The 6,264-nt window shown below is 46.6% G+C and overlaps 1 pseudogene; it reads right to left on the bottom strand.

Moving 5' to 3' along the window:
* LOC112072959 (ATP-dependent DNA helicase Q4-like) overlaps window positions 1-6,264 on the bottom strand; it is a 44,449-nt pseudogene that overhangs the window by 8,711 nt on the left and 29,474 nt on the right.

Raw genomic sequence — 6,264 nt, 5'->3', positions numbered from 1 at the left:
TAGTCAGAGATTTCCGAGTTCCCAGTTGTCTTGAACGCACTGAAGTCGTCAAGTCTGAGATTTCCGAGTTCCCAGTGTCTTGAACGCACTGGAGTCGTCAAGTCGGAGTTTCCAAGTTCCCAGTTGTCTTTGAACGCACTGAAGTCGTCAAGTCGGAGATTTCCGGGTTCCCAGTTGTCTTGACGCACTGGATCGTCAAGTCAAAAATGTCAGAGTTTTCCAATTGTTTTGAACGCAGCATTTGGTCTGTGAGGGTTTTGACTAGAAAATATATCCATTCAAGACATGACCGTCTGTGAGAGATGAGATTCTCCTATGTCTCTTTGCTAGCAGTTGAGCAAGCTCTGAACATAGAAAACAACTACGTGTAAAACTATGTACATAACCAAGAAACACGGGACAAAGTCACACTTTGTTGAATTTACCCGAAAGTCTACAAAAACTTCTATGTCTGTGCGCTTCTATAAATTCATCTTTCAGCAATTCACTCACTATTGCTGTGTGCGAGTTGGTGATATATATTTTATTTTATTTAACTAGGAAGACAGAAAATAACAAATTATTATTTACAATGACGGCCTACAAAAGGCAAAAGGCCACCTGCGGGTACGGGGCTGGGATTAAAATAAAATAAATACAAATATAGGTCTAAAAACAAATCACGACAAGAGAGACACCACAACACTACATAAAGATACATAAGACATATATGGGACTCCACATAGTTCTTTGGTAATTAGCGGACCAGTTATGAAACAAAACGGCAGAAATACTTTAAAAATAGCTCCAGCAGCATTTATTTTTTGCTATAAATTACAACTCGCCATGTGCTCATACCTTTTCATCTGTTTTTAGGCACAAGTGCAACGATCCTGATACCATGCGTTTGTTCGTAAATTCACTTTGAGTGCCTGAGTGCGCTCTGGGCGTTCGTAAATTTAGAGCGTTGTCAGATTGTCAGTTCAAAATTGAGCGTTTCGCTAAACTGGATGCTCTGGCAGAGGAGTAGGGTTGATCCAAGCGTTCTGACCTCAAGCATCCAGCTAACTGGCTAAAGTTGGCTAGCTTGCTAGCTACTTCCAGACAAAAAATGAACTCACCTCACTCTGACCATTTACTCGCCCTAGCAGTGCTGGTTAGGCTGTTTTCATGTTATCCAGAGTGTTGGCGACAAACTGTGCTGCTGGCAATATTTTTTGCCGACGTTTACTGGCACCGGCCATATTTAACGGGTGTTGAGCATTAGTAAATTCATCAGTTATTCTTGCCTCTGGTACACTCAGACAAGAGTGCTCTGAAATCGGGAGTAGACAGTGAATTTATGAACGCCCCTATTAGTTTTCTTTCAAATAGTTTAGCTCTGCTTGATTGGGCTTGCCTGGCCTAAGGAACGGATGAGCGATGACATAGTCCCAAATTGAAAACTCCATCCAGGCAGACTCAATCAAATGACCAAGTCTTTGGAAAGAAAACACATAATATTTGCATCCTGGTCTGCACAGCATACACACTCGCAAATGTCGCAGATAAACGGTCTCAACCTTAAGTCTTTATTGAAGACTCATCTCTTCCGTAGGTGCTATGATTGAGTGTAGTCTGGCCCAGGAGTGTGAAGGTGAACGGAAGGCACTGGAGCAACGAACTGCCCTTGCTGTCTGCCTTGCCGGTTCCCCTTTCTCTGCCTCTAACCATATTACAGGGCTGAGTCACTGGCTTACTGGTGTCTTCCATGCGTCCCTAGGAGGGGCGCGTCACTTGAGTGGGTTGAGTCACTGACGTGATCTTCCTGTCCGGGTTGGCGCCCCCCCTTGTGTTGTGCCGTGGCGGGATCTTTGTGGGATACTCGACCTTGTCTCAGGATGGTAAGTTGGTGGTTGAAGATATCCCTCTAGTGGTGGGGGCTGTGCTTGGCAAAGTGGGGTATCGTCGGACGGGGCCACAGTGTCTCCCGACCCCTCCTGTCTCAGCCTCCAGTATTTATTGCTGCAGTAGTTTATGTGTCGGGGGCTAGTGTCAGTCTGTTATATCTGGAGTATTTCTCCTGTCTTATCCGGTGTCCTGTGTGAATTTAAGTATGCTCTCTCTAATTCTCTCTCTCTTTCTTTCTCTCTCTCTCGGACCTGAGCCCTAGGACCATGCCTCAGGACTACCTGGCCTGATGACTCCTTGCTGTCCCCAGTCCACCTGGCCGTGCTGCTGCTCCAGTTTCAACTGTTTCTGCCTGCGGCCTATGGAACCCTGACCTGTTCACCGGTCGTGCTACCTGTCCCAGACCTGCTGTTTTCAACTCTCTAGAGACAGCAGGAGCGGTAGAGATACTCTTAATGATCGGCTATGAAAAGCCAACTGACCACTACTCATGAGGTGCTGACCTGTTGCACCTTCAACAACCACTGTGATTATTATATTTTGAGCCTGCGTCATCTATGAACATTTGACAATCTTGGCCATGTTCGGTTATAATCTCCACCCGGCACAGCCAGAGAACCGGCCACCCCCACAGCCTGGTTCCTCTCTAGGTTTCTCCTAGGTGCTGGCCTTTCTAGGGAGTTTTTCCTAGCCACCGTGCTTCTACACCTGCATTGCTTGCTGTTTGGGGTTTTCGGATGGGTTTCTGTACAGCACTTTGTGAATCAGCTGATGTAAGAAGGGCTTAATAAATACATTTGATTGATTGAATTTGAGTATCTGTTCTTAATACAGTTTATGTAAAATAGTGAATGGTGTCAGATCTATCTATTACAGTTCTAGGTTCTGCATCTGAATGTTTCACTCACCCTCCTCAAACTAAGGGTGCAGAGTAGTCAGACAAAACGAGTATCGTCAGGATATGGGAAATTTCTGGATAAGTTTTTTGATAGTATTTTTGTAGATTATTTCCTAATAGCATGTTTTTCATTGTCAGCTCAGTCAAGTTCTAAACTATACGTACTGTCCTTGAGTCAGTCGGCCTCCCGAGTGGCGCAGCGGTCTAAGGCACTGCATGGCAGTGCAATAGGCGTCACCCGGGTTCGATCCCAGGCCTGTCGCAGCCGGCCACACACCAGGACGCAGAGTGTGCTGCACAATTGGCCCGTTATCGCAGAAGGTAGGTGGGAGGGTTCATCAGGTGAGAGATATATAGACACAGCCTGTGAGATAGTTTTATGTTGCTCCCACACACTCAGAGGGAGTTTCCAATTGTTTTGAACGCAGCATTGGTCTGTGAGGGTTTTGACTAGAAAATATATCCATTCAAGACATGACCGTCTGTGAGAGATGAGATTCTCCTATGTCTCTTTGCTAGCAGTTGAGCAAGCTCAAATGAACATAGAAAAACAACCTAGCGTGTGAACAAAACTATGTACATAACCAAGAAACACGGGACAAAGTCACACTTTGTTGAATTTACCCGAAAGTCTACAAAACTTCTATGTCTGTGCGAGAGAGAGAGAGCTGGAAAGCTAGAGAGAGAAAAATAACAATCTTGAGAAACCTCACCTCAGATCCAGGGAGAGATGACAGTGGGACGGTACTCCGTCTCTCCCTGCCCTCCCGATCTCCTGCACGTAGCTCTCAAAGCTCTTGGGCATGTTGTAGTGCACGATGCCGCACTCGTCTGACTTGTCCAGGCCCATGCCGAAGGCTACCGTGGCAAACACCACGGCAGCTCTCCACACATGACGTTGTTCTGGACACGACGGCGCTCGGATGACAACATGCTAGCGTGGTAGGACTCAGCCATCCACTTCAGAGGCTTACGGATCTTCTTCCTGGCTGAGGAAACACAGCAGAGGAGGTCAGGGCCTGTATTCACAAAGCGTCTCAGAGTACAAGTGCTTCAAAACTCCTAATCTCCTATTGTCATCAAGCCAAACGCAAATAGATAGGGAAGAAGAAGAAAGCTTTGGGTACCTATAGGGTTGTCATCTCCTCCTGGCTGGCTGTACGGTTAGAATCCTTCAACAGCACCCCCTGGAGGCAGGTCCTGAGCAGGCAGATATACGGGTCGTCTCGTCTCTCCTGGTGCAGTAGACGATGGCGGACTCCAGAGACCCGAATCTCTCTCCCTTCAGCAGAGACACCAGGGCTAGACAGGGGAAAGGCCCACGCAGCATCAAACCTGGGTTCAAATACTCAGGGCTCTATGCTGACATTATTATTTTTTAAATTTAAGTTGAAAAATGTAAGAGCACACAAAGACATTTAGGAGGCAGAATGAAAGTATTTGAGGGAAATTGTTTTTATATATATAAATAAAAAATAAAATATTTATATTTTATTAGGTAATTTAGTTTTTTTATTTTAATATTAATGTGAAATGACAAAAAGTCATGAATAAAAGGTTTTGGAGTGTTCCATGCTCAATCAAGCACATTAGGTAGACACATTTCAGCCTCCTTTAAAAGGGAGGTTACCATGGTATTGGGAAACTCGCATGTCTTGGTGCTTTAAGACAATTGGGAGCTCGGGAAAATCATGATGTCAGTGATCTTCAGGTCGTAAAGTCAGCACTCTAGAAAGATGCACAACTTTCTGACTTGGAATTCCAGTTCCAAGTCAGGAGCTCGCTTTTTCCCCCCCGAGTACCCAGTTGTCTTAAACGCACTGGAGTCGTCAAGTCGGAGATTTCCAAGTTCCCAGTTGTCTTGAACGCACTGGAGTCGTCAAGTCGAGATTTCCAGTTCCCAGTTGTCTTGAACCACTGGAGTCGTCAATCGAGATTCCAAGTCCAGTTCTGAACGCATGAAGTCGTCAAGTCTGAGATTTCCGAGTTCCCAGTTGTCTTGAACGCACTGGAGTCGTCAAGTCGGAGTCCAAGTTCCCAGTTGTCTTGAACGCACTGAAGTCGTCAAGTCTGAGATTTCCGAGTTCCCAGTTGTCTTGAACGCACTGGGTCGTCAAGTCAGAGATTTCGAGTTCCCAGTTGTCTTGAACGCACTGAAGTCGTCAAGTCGGAGATTTCCGGTCCAGTTGTCTTGAACGCACGGAGTCGTCAAGTCGAAAATTTCCGAGTTTCCAATTGTTTTGAACGCAGCATTGGTCTGTGAGGGTTTTGACTAGAAAATATATCCATTCAAGACATGACCGTCTGTGAGAGATGAGATTCTCCTATGTCTCTTTGCTAGCAGTTGAGCAAGCTCAAATGAACATAGAAAACAACCTAGCGTTGAACAAAACTATGTACATAACCAAGAAACACGGGACAAAGTCACACTTGTTGAATTTACCCGAGAAGTCTACAAACTTCTATGTCTGTGCCCCCTATTAGTTTTCTTTCAAATAGTTTAGCTCTGCTTGATTGGGCTTGCCTGGCCTAAAGGAACGGATGAGCGATGACATAGTCCCAAATTGAAAACTCCATCCAGGCAGACTCAATCAAATGATCCAAGTCTTTGGAAGAAAACACATAATATTTGCATCCTGGTCTGCACAGCATACACACTCGCAAATGTCGCAGATATACGGTCTCAACCTTTAAGTCTTTATTGAAAGCTCATCTCTTCCGTAGGTGCTATGATTGAGTGTAGTCTGGCCCAGGAGTGTGAAGGTGAACGGGAAGGCACTGGAGCAACGAACTGCCCTTGCTGTCTGCCTTGCCGGTTCCCCTTTCTCTGCCTCTAACCATATTACAAGGCGGGCTGTCACTGGCTTACTGGTGCTCTTCCATGCCGTCCCTAGGAGGGGCGCGTCACTTGAGTGGGTTGAGTCACTGACGTGATCTTCCTGTCCGGTTGGCGCCCCCCTTTGTGTTGTGCCGTGGCGGGGATCTTTGTGGGCTATACTCGACCTTGTCTCAGGATGGTAAGTTGGTGGTTGAAGATATCCCTCTAGTGTGTGGGGGCTGTGCTTGGCAAAGTGGGTGGGGTTATATCCTGCCTGTTTGGCCCTGTGGGGTATCGTCGGACGGGGCCACAGTGTCTCCCGACCCCTCCTGTCTCAGCGCTCCAGTATTTATGCTGCAGTAGTTTATGTGTCGGGGGCTAGTGTCAGTCTGTTATATCTGGAGATTCTCTCTGTCTTATCCGGTGTCCTGTGTGAATTTAAGTATGCTCTCTCTAATTCTCTCTCTCTTTCTTTCTCTCTCTCTCGGACCTGAGCCCTAGGACCATGCCTCAGGACTACCTGGCCTGATGACTCCTTGCTGTCCCCAGTCCACCTGGCCGTGCTGCTGCTCCAGTTTCAACTGTTTCTGCCTGCGGCTATGGAACCCTGACCTGTTCACCGGTCGTGCTACCTGTCCCAGACCTGCTGTTTTCAAACTCTCTAGAGACAGCAGGAGCG

Source organism: Salvelinus sp. IW2-2015, unplaced genomic scaffold, assembly GCF_002910315.2.
Source record: "Salvelinus sp. IW2-2015 unplaced genomic scaffold, ASM291031v2 Un_scaffold2106, whole genome shotgun sequence".
Taxonomy (NCBI): domain Eukaryota; kingdom Metazoa; phylum Chordata; class Actinopteri; order Salmoniformes; family Salmonidae; genus Salvelinus; species Salvelinus sp. IW2-2015.
This window is presented reverse-complemented; position numbering and strand designations above follow the sequence as displayed.